Below are 18,157 nucleotides of genomic sequence, written 5' to 3' on the forward strand. Positions count from 1 at the left end.
ACCACCTTACCTTTGATGTTATAACTCCTCAGGAGACAGGTCGCATAAATATATAAATATAGGACAGTTTTGATATGACATCCTATTTCCTTAAGTCCCATATCATGTTTAGTTGTGAATTGGTTATAGATAACAGATATGTGTACGGGTGTCCAGTACAGGCACCAGTCACGGCCTACGGAGTTGGGTCATGACATTAAGTCTCGAAAATATCATCACCAGAATAAACAATTAACATAGTGTGTCCGAAAACTAAGGACATCATGCCATGACAAGAGATTCCATCGCCAGCTAGAAGGATAACTCACCCTGAAATCTTATGAACTGGAGACTGTCTAGAGCTAAGGTTGAGTCGAAGTCGGTGGAACACTCGCTGCACTCCACAAAATAAAACAAGAAAAGATACAAGTAGGGGTCAGTACAGGACAGTATGTACTGAGTAGGTATCATCGGTCGACTCAAAATAGAAATCAATAAGCATAAAGTAATAGCGAGAAATCAACAATAACACTTAACAAGTGGCAACCAATGAACAATTAAATAACCAGTCAACAATATCAAGATCACACACGAGGACTCAAGCCTCCACATCACACTCTTTTGGAAAATGAGTTATTGGAGATTGGGTAGTATTAAGTCATTTGAATTTATTTTTCTTTAATATAATCGTGTCGGAATGTGACATCCGATCCAAATATACCGTATTGGAACGTGACACCCGATCTGAATATACCATGTCGGAATATGATACCCGATCTTAGTATACCGTATCGAAATGTGACACCCGATCCAAATATACCGTGTCGGAACGTGACACCCGATCCAAATATAATTACTTTATCATTCTTTATTATTACATTCCACTTCATAAATAATATTTCATCAAGCTTCTATATTTAAGGCACCATTTTTGATAGGGCAAGTTCAAGATTATGGATTTCATGGCCTCGGGATTTCAGACCAATCACAACAACATATCAACCATCCAAACCACAATAATTAAATGCATAGTAAACTCCACGCATTACTCAATGACTATCAATCACTATTAAGAGTCTATCTATGATATAGAATAAAAAACCATAACCTACCTCAACCGAAGAACCGAAGTAAAGCAAGCTAATCCACCAATGTCTTTCCTTTCTTCAATGCCTTAGACCAATTTCAATCTATCAAATATATAATATTTTTAAGTAAACTAATCCGTAAATACCAATATTATATATATGTTTCACTTAGACCCAATAACTCACCCAATTCTATAAACACGTTCCTAATTTTGATGTCACTTAACATGTCAACTCCCATATTTTCTGAATTTCAAAACTAGGGTTAAACCTCAATTAAATTAAATAATCACTTTAAAACTTGAGTCTTTCGTAACGCTTCCGAATAATCAAAATCTGTTCAAGTACAGAATCTTCATAAGAATACGAATTCAATGACACCCATATAACTATATTTATTTTTGGATAAAAATTATGTCAAAAAGTCATCCCGAGTCATTGAAGTCAAATCTGAAATTTTCTTTCTGATTATGTTCACTCATGATAAAATACATTCACATGTCAAATTTTAGCTAAAATGGATTGTTATTCGACCTCCAAATCAAAATTTTATGTGAAGAACCCTAGGATCATATTTCCTTATTTTAGCACTATTTCTCCACCAATATACCCTAAAAATATATTCATAATCGCATAAAAATTTAATTGAAAGGATGAGAATAATTACCTTGACACTTTGGAATGAAAATTCCTATTTTTCTCTTCTCCTTTATTTTTCTTTTCCCCTTTCTTTTCTTTCTTCCTCCGTAATTTTTTCCCCAGCTTCTGCGTTTTGTTCGTCGTCGCTGTTCTCTTCTTTGTTTTCTTATTTTTTCTCAAACGAATTTTGTATAAAAATTTATAAACCCTATCCTTTTTCCTTAATAATTTGTAGAGTATTAATTAAATTAATACTTTAAACCACTAATTAAATAAGTTACCTAAGTTTTCCCTCAACTAAATAACTGTAATTATCGAAAAGTCCAAAATACCAAATTAAAAATTTACGGGATGAGTCTTTTATGAACTAAAAATTTCTAATATTCAAAACGACCTAATGGGTCGTTACACAATCTCTTCATCATATGCTACAAATTGAATAAAAAATTTAAACATAACTATAAATAAATAAAATATTATACCAATTAAAAAATAATCGTATCAAAAAAAAGTAATCTAAACTATACAATATATCTACAAATTATTTTTTCAATTGTTCCAACAATAAACAATAATCATCTCTTCAAATCTAACAAAAATTGTGATCAAACTACAATCTATGATTATAATGTTAGTGTCAACCGCAAACTGATTGTTAGGAGAAAACAATTACTATGATACTTGATTGGAGAATGATGATACATAAATTAATAAAAAATTAAGAAAGCATGAAAGTACATAAAGATAAAAAGAAAGTCTTTAGAATGAAATATTTCTTACCTTCATGTACTTCATTTTTTTGTTATATGTGAATTAAATCACAAACTAATATATTGAATAAGAGAAATGATAATCTTGAATGTGAATCTCCATGAAACTAAATATGAATTTAAATAAGTAAAATAGAGAAAATTAAAAGAAATACTTGAAAATAAAACGTTTCTTACCTTCATATATTTCTTTTTTGTTACATGTTACTTCATTCACGAATCAACATGATGAAGAGAAGAAATAATAATCTTGAATGTGAATGATTATAAAATTATAATAATAATATATTGAATAAGAGAATTGATAATCTTGAATGTGAATCTCCATGAAACTAAATATGAATTTAAATAAATAAAATAGAGAAAATCAAAAGAAATACTTAAAAATAAAACGTTTCTTACCTTCATATATTTCATTTTTGTTACATGTTACTTCATTCACGAATCAACATGATGAAGAGAAGAAATAATAATCTTGAATGTGAATGATTATAAAATTAACTATCTTGAATGTGAATGATTATAAAATTAACTATGTATTTATATAGGCAAATAGAGGAATACCATAATACATCATAAACTTACAAATTAAAGTTTGGAGGTTATGGACACGAAAATTATGGGGTTTATGAATATTATTCAAAGTAAAAATTAAAGAGGTGTATATCATGGGTAATTACTCCATGTAGATAAATTAAATAATAAAAATATAAAATTTTAAAATATTATCATTTTAATTAGAAGAAAGAAAAAAAAAAGAGAAAAACGAAAAATGAATTCATTAAGAGAGATATTAAAGATATATGAGTTATGAATAATTACTTCTTGTAAATTGGCATGTGAAGAGTCTTTGTTCTAAATATTTCTCCATTAATAAAATATTTATTTTTAATAAATTAAGTAATTTACTTTTACAATATAATAATTAATTTAAATAAAAAAAAATGCAAAAAAAATGCAAATGGAGGCCATAGAGAGGTGCTACATCACCTTTCCTATGTTTCTCCTTTATATTATATATAGATTCATATCACGCAGATTGTTAGTGTGATTCACTTCAAAGTACTGAATTCTACAAATGAATGATCCCATTAAGAAAATTACTCCCTAGTTCATTTTTGTTTGTCCATTATATTAAAAATATATTTATTTTTATTTCTCAATTTTAACATATCAAGAAAAAAACTTAACTTTTCCCAGCTCATATTTTACCCTCAATATCGATTACTTATTTCACAAATCATTTTCGACCTAAGAGTATATATCAATTAATATGGATATTGTGATAACATATGTGCAAAGTCCAAAGTGGACAAATAAAAGTGAAAGGACAGAATACTTAATAATATTAATTAATGAATTTATTTTATTAATTTATCCTTTATCTCTCTTCAACATTAATTAAGTATTGAAAAACTTTTTAGAATTTTTTTTAATAGTATTATCAAACAAAGATAAATTTGAAAGAATATATTAAAAGCTTCTAGTTTTATAAAATAATAATTTAAAGACATACTATACGCATTACACACCTAAAAGAATTATTATGTAATGGAAACTGTTTATTCGTGGGAGGCGTCCTATAAAATTTTGAATTAAGTTTGAAAGATCACGGGAAATTTATTTATTGTGGATTAGAGGAGTATCTTTTTTTTGACCACTAATGCGCTTGGATATTTAGTGACTTTATGAAAAACACCAAAATCAAATAAAAGACTGATTTTCTTTATTGACTGTGGACTGGCACAACACTCAGAAGTCAGAAATCATCAAGATTTTGTGTTTGTTACATTCATGGTATTCCCCACTGCCATCATTGTTCTTAAAGCAACTTTTTGAGAGGCAGAAATATATATACATATATATTCCAAAACTAAAAGGTGATACGTTCAAATTAATTCACATGTTGCAATGAGATCTCCTTTCATTCTTTCGTTTCTTTATTAGAACTCACAAGGATTTTTGTTGTATTCACTGTAGGAGGCAACAAATGCACCCTTCATTATCTTTAGAAGGTATTTGAATTTGGAGTTAGATATTTGAACTTTAAACGGGCACATAATTATCAAAATTTTGCAATAAAATAAAATAAATTATATTTGACGTGAAGAGATTATTTATAATATGTGAGAGAATTATATCAAAAAATATCTAGTTACCACGATTGTTAATTTATTGAACCAATGATTTTTTATAAATTATGTACAATTAGAGAATTGTAATAACATGTATTGCAAGCATTTATTTATATATAAAAAACATGTAGGTATGTGATTTATTAATGTAATATCTTAGGATATTTTGAAACATTATTTATAAACTATGAATTCTTATTTGGTAAGATTATCTAAATAGTTGAGAAATTCATTTTGTCACATTATAGAATTTTCATGTTTATAAATAAAAAAATGATAACTTTTGAAATTCAAATTCCATATTTAAACAAAATTTTAATGTCAAATCATCTTAATTTACATTCAGCATCAAACGGCCCTTAATTTGATGAACTCTATCGACCCATCTTGCAGCTTAAAGTCTAAACCTGTCAAGTTCTTAAAGTTATGCCCTTGATTATTTTGTTAACCTTACCAGATTTATCTTTACTACTCACTATGATTTCTAGACAATTAATTTCTTGCATTGTTCAAAATCAATTTTTTAACAATGTAAAGAAAGTTTTGAATAAAAGTAAACAATATTGCTTTGCTGATTATGTGTTGACGTAGAAATCTATTAAAGAATATTATAACCTCATTTGTTATAGATTTTGGGTCTACCTCAACATCTAAAAAGTTAGTTCAAAAGATGAGAATTGTTGAACTGACCAAATTAAGGAAACCATGCATTTTGTATTGATGTAAGACCGTGAACACACTCACTTTTAAGGTTGCACATCTAAAGGATGAACGATTTAATATGGTGGCCCAACATCAGAAATAAGAATTAGGATGTAAAGGATTGATACGGACTCTTCACTCCCCACCCCTTTAATCTTAGAGGTCGTTTAATACACGAGATAAGATGAGATGTCACAAATTTATATGTGTTTGACAGACTATAAATTTATCCTTATCTATCAAACATCGCAATATAAATTATTTTTTAGGCTTAATCCTGAAATACCCGACCTTATCTCTCCAATTTGAAATAATTTTATCCCATCTGGCAGGTGGATGAATTAGTCCAAGGATTATGATTAAAGGACCCTTATTTGGTGAACTCTATCGACCCATCTTGCAACTTATAGTCTAATCCTGTCCAGTTCTTAAAGTTATGTCCTTATTATTTTATTAACCCTTACCTGGATTTATCTTTACTACTCACTATGATTTCTAGTCAATTAATTTCTTGCATTGTTAAAAATCATTTTTTTAACAATGTAAACAAAGTTTTGAATAAAAGTAAACAATATTGTTTTCCTGATTATGTGTTGACGTAGAAGTCTGTTAAAGAATATTATTGTCACGACCCAACGCCATGGTAGTGTCCGAACTGGACACTCGTGTACATACCTGTTATCTATAATTATTTCGCAACAAAAACATGATATGGGACTTAAGGAAATAGAATGTCATCTAGAAACTGTCCCATGTTTATATATTTACGCAATCTGTCTCCTGAGGAGTTATAACATCAAAGATAATATAGTACGTAAGCCAACAAGGCTGTCATTTCATGTAGGAACGTCCCACGATATACATATATGCAAGCCGGCAAGGCTACCACTACGAATGGGAACGTCCCAAAACATAAGTCATACTAGCACAACTGGATAACATCTATATACAACCCACATATATGTCTACAGACTTCTAAGAGTATTAACAGTAACATATGAAGGGATAGGGCCCCGCCGTACCTATGGATAAACAAATATATACATCAAAAGGTTCGATACCAAAAGTCTAGGCTCTGGGATAATAGAGCACTCCAAAATAGCTGTGTGGAAATCCTAAGCTGGTAGATCCCCCAAAATGAGTATTTGTACCTGCGGGTATGAAATACAGCTCCTCGAAGAGAAGAAATCAGTACGACATATGTACTAAGTATATAAAGCATAAAATACCATAAAGGAGGTCACATCTGAAGTAGAGATTCAGAAGACAAGTATAATAATCAAGAAATCACTGTATCTGTGCCTTATGAAATAAAATCATGCGTCATTATATCATATATCATATCTGGCCCATTATAAACTCGGTGAATCTGTCATATACATGTATCATATTCGGCCCATCATGGGGCTCGACACCATCATCATGTCATCATATCATATCATCATATATATACTGTACCCGTCCCTCTATTGAGGGACTCAGTGAACATTACAGTAAAACTGTGCACGAATACATACTCAGCTCGAGACTCGGTGAAAGATACATTAAGGCATGCACGAGTAGAGTGGTAAGAAACCATATGCATTTAAATCATCATTTGAGACTCAATAGAATAATTAAAATGAACCATCATTTCAAAATCAAGACAATAGTCATTTCAATTAACCTTCGATTTTCATTATAAATTATGTCAAATATGAACTATACCAAAGTATGAATTGTACTAAAATATGAATTATACCAACTAGGATGGCTGAAATCATACATATGGGTCAAGACATAATGATGTAAATTCTGGAAATCAAGAATATTAGCCCTCCTAGTATATCTATGAATAAGAGTTTCTTTGGAATTTATACATTCGTCGCCCGTTTGTTTCACAAGGTCATGCCAAACGAAAGAAATGTTAGCTTTACATACCTTTAGCGTTTACTTGCACTCAATACGTATATGCTGCCCAATATTGTATCAACCTATATTAAAATATTAAGCACTACGGTTAAGCAATGAAAAGGCATAAAACGTGTTTTATCGTTAGTAGGTTATTTCTAAAAATTTGAACAACACCTCTCTTATACCGCTCACTTTTCCCACTTCCAAATCAGCCATACAATCACCAAGCAACATCAACAATCACACATTTAAATGCCATGTCAAGATAAGCCAAGACGATATTCAAAAATACCCTGAATAATCCACATAACATCCGACTTCATTAATTATCAACATGATGACTACGATGCTATCAGATTATTTCTAATAGGTTGCATCCATCACACCTTATCAAAATGATTTATAACAGCCCACAGTCAACCATACAATGTATAATCATAACTACACTTAATCTTTCAATCCAACACAAGCAACCACACATTACAACCAACCCATAAATCAATTACAACCCCAACTTGATATGTTGAATGCTTTCATTTTCATTATGTAATCGTCCACAATAATAACCGCAACATTAATTGAAATAATCCACCATTTTTTAATTAGAACAGTCCCACATGGCCCAAACATTAACATATATAATTCCTTCACTTTTAACACATAATCCATAACAATAATAGTAACCACAACAATCAACCCAATCTAATTCAAGCAACTCCAAATCTGTCTATTTCAACACCAGCACTAATCATGGAGTTTTCTTTCTTTCAATTTCATTTAATACAAGTTAATCTCTTCATTATAATATTATTTATAAGTTAAGGCAGCCCACATTCATAATATCCGACAACAATCTAAATCTACATACAACTATTATATCTTAAGTCATCTTTAATGAATATAGTCTTAACATTTTTATCGAAACATTGCTCCAACAACCCAACCAATATACAACATAACGTAGAATCTTAATTATCATTAATCTTCCAAGCTCAATAAGAAAATAATAACATATCAAAAAAGTCCCTAATTAACAATCTAAGGAGGCTCAAAACCTTGCGATTACTTGTGAACACACCAAGGAAACTACATACGATTTTATACCTTATTTCGTACTAACTTTTTTTTCCAATTTTCGTGAGACATAGAAGCAGCCACAAGACCATTATATCACCTTATTCATATGAAAATAAATAACATTATTACCACTAAAATTCTTACAACATCCCACAACAAGTTTTGCTTCAACTTTAACAACTAAATACCTTCATTCTCATCACAAAATTCATATCCATAACAATTAGAATACTAAGCAAAAATTATTCACCATTTTCTGCACCAAAACAGCCCCAAACATCTCCCACATATTTCAATCATCAACACGCATAATTTCAAACACTCACCACACATTTACTAACACACACATGTTTAAATCCTCTAAAACATGTAGAAAAAGATTGAATCTTACCTTAGGCTTTTATGACATAATTTACTTAGAAACTTGAGGGCTTGATTCGTCAATATTTTGCAACCCTACCTACTCCATCCCTGCTGTCATCACCATAAAAAATAATCAAGCTTGGAGATTCTCCGTGCTCATCTATGGCCAAGCCTCTGTCTTTCCCTATTTGGAGGAAATGAGAGCTTCTCTCTTCTCTTTACCTCTATGTCTTGTTAAAGAAGAATGAAATGAGTTGGAAAACGTTTTTGTGGCTGAATAATCAGTCAACAAAGTGATTATATATGCTACCATTACCTTAAAAAAATCACCACACATGACCCCTTAATGTCTCGCTCACCCTCTTTCTTGGGCGAGCTCTCTTTCTCTCTTCTGTTACTTCTCTCTATCTTCATTTGTTGAAGATGAGAGTTCTTGCTTCTTGGGATCCTTCTAGAGTTGGAGAGAAAATGTTTTTATTACAGATGTTTAGTCAACATGTAGACAAGTGTGCTGCCCAAGGAGCCTCCTTGTCCCCTACTAACACATGGGCCAATCAGAATTGGCAATGTGGTAGTGAAGGCCACTTGTCATCCCACTATTAACTTAATTCATCTCAATTAATCTTAAATTCTCACTTAATAATCCAACCATGGTTAATTAATCTCTAATCTCTACTAATATTTCTATATTGATAGAAATTTGCAAACAAGTCGAGCCATTTTAAAATTCGGAATTAAAAGTCCTTAAATTCATGTCCATCATTAGCTCACAAATAGTCCAATGCACAAAATACAAAATATAACAATTACCATGCTATTTATGACCTGTTTTGAGCCTACTTATAGTGATAAAGGATGGTGGAGTGGTCCCACCATGCGTCCACCATATGTCAGGCTCTCTACTTGCGGCCAACATCTTTATTCAGTAAAATAGTCATATATCTTGATCTCGATATTGAATAAATTCAAATGACCTATGGTTGGAAAGATAATCTAATTATCTACAACTTTTAGTTTAGGAGTTTTCCCAAATTCCCAAACTATGATGGCGTTATGGTCTCCCCAAGTTAGATCACCCAAAAACGTAACTTAAAAACATCTTTTTGGAGAGCTTACACTTGGATTTAGCTCAAGGGTCCTCCTTGAGTTGTGTTTAACTTCATATATATTATCCATATAACTTATCATATGTCATTTTTATAAAAATCTATCATGTGGGCTCTACTTTAGCTCACTGTTACGAGGACGATATATCTTTTAACATATCATTCCAATCATATTGAACGAGCTCCAAATACTATTCTCATGCTATCCTCATCCCACTACAGTAGAATTTTATTCTTTATACTTGTAATATTTGCTCCTCCTCGAAATCACATTAAGCCATCTGTAGCCTTAGTAACATGAAATTTTCTGGGGTGTAACAATTATAATCTCATTTGTTATAGATTTTGGGTCTAGCTCAACATCAAAAAAGTTAGTTCAAAAGATGAGGATTGTTGAACTGACCAAATTAAATAAACCATGCATCTTGTGTTGATGTGAGACTCTTCAGACAAACTCACTTTTAGGATTGCACATCTAAAGGATGAACAATTTAATATGGTGACCCAACATCAGAAATGAGAATTAGGATAAAATGGTTGATACGGACTTTTCACTCCCCATACCATTAATCTTAGAGGTTGTTTGGTACACGAGATAAGATGAGATGTCACAAAATTAAGTTTGATATAAAATTTATACTATGTTTGATAGACCAGAAATTTATTATTGTCTATCAAACGTCACATTGTAAATTATATCTTAGGCTTAAATCTGAGATATTTGACCTTATGTCTTGAAATTGAAATAATTTTATCCTGTATTGAAGGTGGGATGAATTAGTCCAGGGTTTATGATCTTAGGATAATTTGATTCGCGTATTAAATGTGTAATGTCTCTCCCCCTACTAGAAAGGGGCGGACGTCGAAGACTTATATGAGAACTTGCTAATATATGTATTTAACTCATATTAAAGTTGTAGACCCATAAGCAATGGAACATATACAAAGATACCAACTAAAACATAGGTAACAAATGAGCCCACTTGGCTACTTTACAACTTTTCACAATCCAAACTAAGGCCAAGCCATAACATAGCGATCGTAACTCCGAAGGGCTCTAACCAAGCCTCTCGACATATCATACATGAACACATACACGGCATAATAAGCAAAAACTCAATAGACTAGAAGAAATTTGAGAAAGTATCATAGACAAGTCAAAAGACAACATAGACCAATACACAAGACGTCTAACAAGCCTCTACATAGACAATATGGAAGGGGCTAAGACAAGTTCCTAGCTCACCCTCAATAAAGAAAAATAGTCTTTGACATGAAAAAAACTCATATTCTTATCCTCGACAAATAAGGACTCACAAATATTAGAATGTAGCAACTCAACTCTAACAACGTAGAGGGTGGATGTGCTCACCAATCCCAACATTAAGATAAAATGTAGGTAAATATGCATTAGTACGTTTGAATGTACTAAGTGTGCGGGCATGCTATGCAATATAAAATATAAGATGCAATGGTTAAAATAATATACATGGTATGGAAGAGGATAAGTAAGGTCGTGAGAGAAACTGTAATGATCAAAGCATTAAGAAAGATAACTGAGATCATTGAGAACATAAAAGAGAATATACATATGTGGGAGATAACAATAATCGATATTAAGACCATGTGAGCAACATGGAATTCGATGATCCCCACATCGAGAAAGGGGGAGGCTATTTGCCATGGTAGCCTCCATCCAATTATTATCATCATATGCTATATGTGGATCTACTAGCTAGGCCATATTGGCAAACCTATGGTGGCAATGTAGTTTAAGGGACTAGAAGTTGCTACTAAGGCTTAGGTCGAGCCCCCACTTCAAAGTCCACTCGGTTTTAAGTATATCAACCCATGGAATATGTATCATAAAAGAAAGTGGGGAAAGAATCTCATGGTACTACGAAGGGGGGGGGGGGGAAATCGTATCTGGGAGTGGTTCATCAGATCGATCATAGATTCTCAAACCCATATTTTGGATTCCACTCTATTTAATCATAGTAATAGATCATACTTGCCTAAAACCATACCTTCTCATAATCATACTTTATAACATGTTCATAGGAGTAGCTCATTAAGGATCTGAAGTCACCCATGAAGTATCTTGAGTCACCCTTTATATTTAGTTCATCATCATATAATGTGGTGTAGGCATTCCATCATGAATCTTTCTTCTCATATGACATTATTACTATCACGACCCAAGCCTAGGGCCGAGATGTGACACAACAAATGAGAAACTCAAAAGTACCTCAAACAAGCCTCTGAGCATTCTTTTATCCTTTCATTGGTAATGACAATAAATAAATAAATAAAAATCATAATAGTAAATCTTTAACTTATATATGTCCAATAATACCTCTAACTTATAGATTTAATGATACTAAGACAAGTCCCTAGCTTACCCTTAATCATAATAGAAATAAATGTCATAGTAAGTTTATAAAGGTCTCAATATATCATAAGCTAGAAAGATAAAAGAGTATTGTTCCCAGAACATGGAACTCACCAAAAGTATACTTTAAACAAAATCTCAACTAGCCACGTAGAGGAGGATGAGGACGAACACCGGTCCTTACATGGTGATATCATGCAGGCTAAAGAGTATACGTTAGTACTTTGAATTTAATAAGTATGTAGGTATGCATTACAAAGTAAAACATTTCGTACATTTATAAGGTAAAGTACATAAATGAGTGCATGTATGAGTAATCAAGTAGATATCATTTAAATTATATATATGTGGATATATACACGCATGAGCAATCATGTAAATAGCATTTGAAATATTCATTTGTGAAAAGTTGACTATAACTGACATTAAGACCATGTGAGCTATTACATGGAATCCAACATAACCCCCTATGTTGGCCAAAAGTCTACTTTCCTGGTGTAGAACTCCGTCAACTTTATAAAATTCGAAATACACTTGGATGGATACATATAGGAGCTATCCAGATAATAATAAAATCTACATTTAGAGAAGGGTTAGATACCCCAATAGATTTAGCTATTATAGATAACAGGATAATAAACAAGGAACAAACCTGTTTAGGAATCTTAAGAGGAAATCTACAATATGGAAAGATTAAGTTCAATATATATCCAAGAATTTCATACCATCTTTTGGGTAGAGATTTTGATAAAACTCTAAGTTTAATACAAGAATTTAAAAGAAAAGAATTCTTTCATACAAACAATAGGCCATATTCGATAACTTATGTTATTTCATATGCAAAACTTTAACTTTAAGGACTTTCGTGGATCTATTAGCCTAAGCCTACAAGGGCTCCTATGTTGACACATAGATAATGAGATAAGAGGTTGCAACTAGGATTTCCTTACTGAATCCCACCACAATGATCCATTCGGTGCTAAGTGAATCCCATAAAATAGTTTAATACTTCAAAATAGTCATAGCATATAACTTGAGAATTCAAAACATCATATTTGGTAGAATAGCTCATTAAAACCTTTAGTGATTCAAATATGCAAGAATTGTCCTTATAGCATAAAAAATCCATCATTCATAGCATTTCATCATTCTTTTATTTCATAAGACTCCCTTTTGATAATAGACATTGCTTTCATAAATATTTATTTAGAGTCAAATCTTTCATGTCAAACTTCATAAAAAATATAGTAAAACTAGGTGGGTTTATATTACTTTAACTTTTAAACATGTATTTAAATGAAATTATGGATAAATACTTTGAAATACATTAATTAAAAATCATGCTTTAAACAACCTACCATGAATTTCAAGAACCTTTAATGAGATAAATAGAGAAAATACTTACAAACCATCAATTCATACATATGAAATTATTTTGTATCAAAATAGACCAATAATCATTAGTTTAACCATGATTCATTCTATAAAGTGGAAATACGAATTACCCATAAAAAAATCTTACTTGAAATCAAGATATTTAGTTGCAAGAGTTTTAGACTATAGGGTGGAAGAACCTATGTATAAACACCCACATACCTTAGAGTAAAGCTTGAAGAGAATTGGGTAAATAAATATAATTTATCATATAATTAAAATACTTTAGGCATGAGAGTGGAAGGAATACTCTCATTGAAGCCTTACATACCTGGAATCAAAAGTTTTACTCACAATCGAAGGACTTAATGAACACTCTCGAATCCTAGCCTGTTTTCCTCGCCGGAGCATTTTGTCAACAACCTGAAGTATATGAATCACTGGAATAATATTTCTTTACTACTAAGAACTAAAACTATATTTTGAGAATGACTAAAGAAGTGTATAGAGAGAAGAGTTGTTTGAGATAGCTTGATGAACAAAATGATGAAATAAGGTGGGTATTTATAGGTGTAAAGGAGGGACCTAACAATAATTAAAATAATTGTAAAAAAAATCTGAAAATTTAATAGAGGATTGTGATGTCATGGGTAATGTTAAATGGAGGACTATTGATTTCATGAGTGATGTCAAATGGATCTAGATCTTCTGTGGTTGGTAAGATGAATTAATTTTTTATGGAATACCCTTTTTTGGAGCTATATCTGAACAAGATAACTTCCCAATTAGGATTTGATGTCTTCATATGATTTATAGATCTAAAAGTGTTTTTTCATATCGTTTATGAATCAACTAATTTGGAGTACTAACAGTGAGATATGATTTTCCTTCTACAAATACTCAATTTCATCATAACACCATGTCTTGCAAAAATTAATTTATTTGACCTACTTAGCTTCCGAATCGTAAGCTATGGTCTCACAAAAGTTGTAGGTAATGATGTTGTGGTTTTTTAGAAATTAGAATCACCTAATTTAGACCATCCTGTGAAAAGTTATGCCCAAAATACAGAAAAAGTATCATTTTCATCTAGAATTGGAACACCATATACAACTTTTTTTAGGGGGTGTTACATTATCTCCCTCTTGCATACATTCGTCCTCGAATGAGATAAGACATAGATTGAGTAGAGTAGAGTATAAACCAACAACCTATCATTAATGCAATTGTGCAATTTAAAACATCGTTCGAAATATATTTCATAATATTGCATGCATATGACAAGAAAAGTTGAAATGCAAGAATTTCAAGTAATTGAACAAGGACAATGTAATACCTTAGGTTTGGGTAGAGACAAAAAGATGAGGGTATCGCTTAATCATATCCGCTTCCGCTTATCATGTAGCACTTGTTACTTGTTTATTTCTCCAAGGGACTTTAATAGATGCAACTTCTTTGTTCCTCAATTTCTTAACTTGTCGGTCCAAAATTTCAATCGGGACTTCTTCATAGGTCAGGTTTTCTTTAATAGTCAATACTCCAAAAGGAAAAATGGAACAAGGATCATCCACATTAAACACAAGATCCCTTCTTCTAGTGTTGGAATAGGACTTATGACGACTTTGAGCCATCTTCAACCTTTATCTAATGATCTTTACCTTCTATAAAGCCTTAAGTTCCAAATTGGGGCCCAACAAGGCCATCTCACCTACTTTGAACCAACCAACTAAGGATCTACATCATCTCCCATACAAACCCTCAAACGGCGCCATTTCAATACTTGAGTGCTAACTATTATTGTAGGAAAAATCGATGAGCAGTAAATGATCATCCCAATTTCCTTTAAGCTCCAACACACAAGCCCTTAACATATCCTCTAGTGTTTGAATCATCCTTTTGTCTTGCCCATCAGTTTGAGAATGAAATGCGGTGCTCAATTTAACCTTAGTACCAAGGCCTTTTTGAAACTATCTCCAAAAGTGAGAAGTGAATTGGGCACCATGATCCAAAATAATGGATAACGACACACCATACAACCTCACCACTCCTGAATATGGAACTTGACATAGTCTTCGACACTATAGGAAGTCTTAATTGGTAGGAAGTGAGCTGACATAGTCATTTTATCAACAATTACTCAAATCGAATCATCATGCTTTCGGGTATGAGGCAAACCCACTACAAAATCGATATTCACATCTTTCCACTTTCAAGAAGGGATTTCAATTTCTTGGGCTAGGCCACCTGGTCTTTGATGTTCGCCCTTCACTTGTTGGCAATTCAGACACGAACCTTGCTATGTCCTTCATCATGCCACCCCACCAATATAACTCTTTTAAGTCTAGATATATTTTTGTCAAACCGGGATGAATGGAGTATGAAGAATTATGAGCCTCCATCAAGATCAAACTCCTTAGACCATCCACATCCGGAATACATAGTCGACCTTGTTAGTATATCACCCCATCCAACTTCTTTAACTCAATAAACATCGGGTCAAGATCTTGATTTGACTTAACATCTACCACCAAAGAGGATTCAGACCCATTTTGAACAACTATACCACCATCATCAGTACCACACAACTTCACCCTTAATCTAGCCAACTCGTGAACATCTTTCACCAACTCCCTCTTCCCTTTATCAACAAAGGCCACACTCCCCCTAGACTCTCTATAAAGTGCATCTACAACCACATTGGTTTTACTCAGATAATAGTGCACACTCATGTCATATTTCTTGAGGAGTTCTAGTCACCTCCTTTGCCTTAGAATCCTTTTGGGTGAACATATATTAAAGACTTTTATGATTGGTGTACACATACACATGCACCCTATAGAGGTAATGACACTAATTATTCAAATAAAAAACAACGGCCACCAATTCAAGGTCATGAGTAGGGTAGTTATGCTCATTAACCTTTAATTGCCTAGAAGTATAGGCTATGACCTTGCCGTTTTGCAATAAGACAACCTAAGCCAATATTTGAAGCATCACAATAAACTACAAACCCTTCTAATCCTTCCCATAGAGTCAAAATAGAAGCAGAGGTAAATGGATCTTTCAAGGTCTGGAAACTTTTCTCACACTCATATGTACATATGAATTTGTCTTTCTTTTGGGTCAATATCGTCATAGGAGATGAGATGAAGAAAATCCTTTGACGAACCTTCTATAGTACCCGGCTAGACCTAAGAAACTCCTAATGTCTGAAGGAGACTACGATCTAGGCCAATTCTTGACTGGCTCCATTTTATTAGTATCAACCTTGATCCTATCACCGAATGCTACATGACCAAGAAATACCATCTCCTTCAACCAAAATTCATACTTACTAAATTTTGCAAATAATTGCCTATCCCTCAACGTTTGAAACACAACTCTTAAGTGATTCTTATGTTCTTCCTCACTTCGAGAGTAAATCAAAATATCATCAATGAAGACAACCAAAAAAGTATCAAGGTAAGGTTTGAACACCCTATTCATCAAGTCCATGAACACCACCGACACATTCATCAACCTAAAATTCATCACCATAAACTTAAAGTGACCATACCTTATTCGAAAAGCCATTTTAGGAATGTCATACTCCCTTACCCTTAGTTGGTGATAGCCAAACCGAAGGATGATCTTGGAAAAGTGACTTGCCACTTGCAATTGATCAAACAAGTCATCTATTCTAGGGATTGGGTACTTTTTCTTAATGGTCATCTTATTTAATTACCGGTACTCTATGCACATTTGAAGCAACCTATCCTTATTTCTCACAAATAACACGGGAGCACCCCATGGAGAAATATTTAGCCTTATGAACTCCTTTTCTAACAAGTTCTTTAATTATTCCTTCAACTCTTTCAATTCTACCAGGGCCATCCGGTAAAGAGGAATAAAGATAGGTTGGGTATCACGGAGGAGATAGATACCAAAATCAACTTCCCTTTTGAGAGGGACACTGGGAAAGTCATCACGAAAGACATCAGGGAACTTGTTGACTATAGGAACTGACTCAAGGGGATGACTTTCAGGGTCGACATCCCTAACCCTCACAATGTGTTAAATACAACCCTTAGCAATCAATTTTTGAGCCTTAAGACAAGAAATGAACTTACCCTTCACTATCGAATCACGACCCTCCCATTCAATAATAGACTCATTTGAAAATTGGAACTTGACTTGATGAGTCCTACAATTTATGGAAGTATAAGATGTATGTAACCAATCCATCCCAAGAATGACATAAAAATCTACCATGTCAAGCTCAATGAGATCACATAGAATAAATTAATGCAAGATAGACACGGGACAACCCCTATAGACCTTTCTAGCAACAACCCACTCATTAATGGGGTTAGATACCAAATAAAACTCTAATAACATTTTGGGTGACAAATCAAACCTATTAGCAAAATGATAAATTTGCACCCGGAACTAATAATTCATATACATCAAAAGCTAATAACTTTAACATACCGGTAATGACATTGGGTGTATCCTCAACCTCTTATCTCCCATGGAAGGAATAAAAGCATTTGGTGCATTGGCCACATCCTTGGGCTTGTTGACCATGAGAAATTTGGCCTTGAGGCCTACTACCACCACCTCTATAATCCCTAGCATGGCGGCCCGACTTGCCATACTT

The sequence above is a fragment of the Solanum dulcamara genome, chromosome 10 (genome assembly GCF_947179165.1).
Source record: "Solanum dulcamara chromosome 10, daSolDulc1.2, whole genome shotgun sequence".
Taxonomy (NCBI): domain Eukaryota; kingdom Viridiplantae; phylum Streptophyta; class Magnoliopsida; order Solanales; family Solanaceae; genus Solanum; species Solanum dulcamara.